The sequence below is a fragment of the Penaeus monodon genome, chromosome 29 (assembly GCF_015228065.2).
Source record: "Penaeus monodon isolate SGIC_2016 chromosome 29, NSTDA_Pmon_1, whole genome shotgun sequence".
Classification (NCBI taxonomy): Eukaryota; Metazoa; Arthropoda; class Malacostraca; order Decapoda; family Penaeidae; genus Penaeus; species Penaeus monodon.
Window position 1 is genome coordinate 23,441,264 of NC_051414.1, and position 299 is coordinate 23,441,562.

At 38.1% G+C, this 299-nt stretch overlaps 1 long non-coding RNA gene across 1 annotated transcript in view; it reads left to right on the top strand.

Annotated features, from left to right (window-relative positions):
* LOC119592040 overlaps positions 1-299 on the top strand; it is a 719-nt gene that overhangs the window by 278 nt on the left and 142 nt on the right. Inside the window, exon 2 of the long non-coding RNA XR_005230396.1 lies at positions 14-164. This is a non-coding gene — a long non-coding RNA (uncharacterized LOC119592040). The remainder of the gene's footprint in view (positions 1-13; positions 165-299) is intronic.

Consider the following 299-nt stretch of genomic DNA (forward strand, 5'->3'; position numbering starts at 1 on the left):
CTATAAATTCCAGTGTGTGGATGCCAGCTAGTGTGTGAGGCTCTAGCGTCACTTGGAGGAAGTCGAGCAGATGTACTCGCCCCACATCTTCTTCCAATCTTAAAACCCTCATCCAGAAATTCACTCATGATGCTCCTCTCAATACACACAAAACAAAACTTATGGTAAGCACAAGAGGAAATTTCTTGAAATCTGAATATGTCAAGGATATTTCATGAATATTCCTGTAAGGTTATTGAAATTTGTATGCTTTTTACATCAACAATGAGTCTAATATCCCTTGCTGATTTTGGTATTCA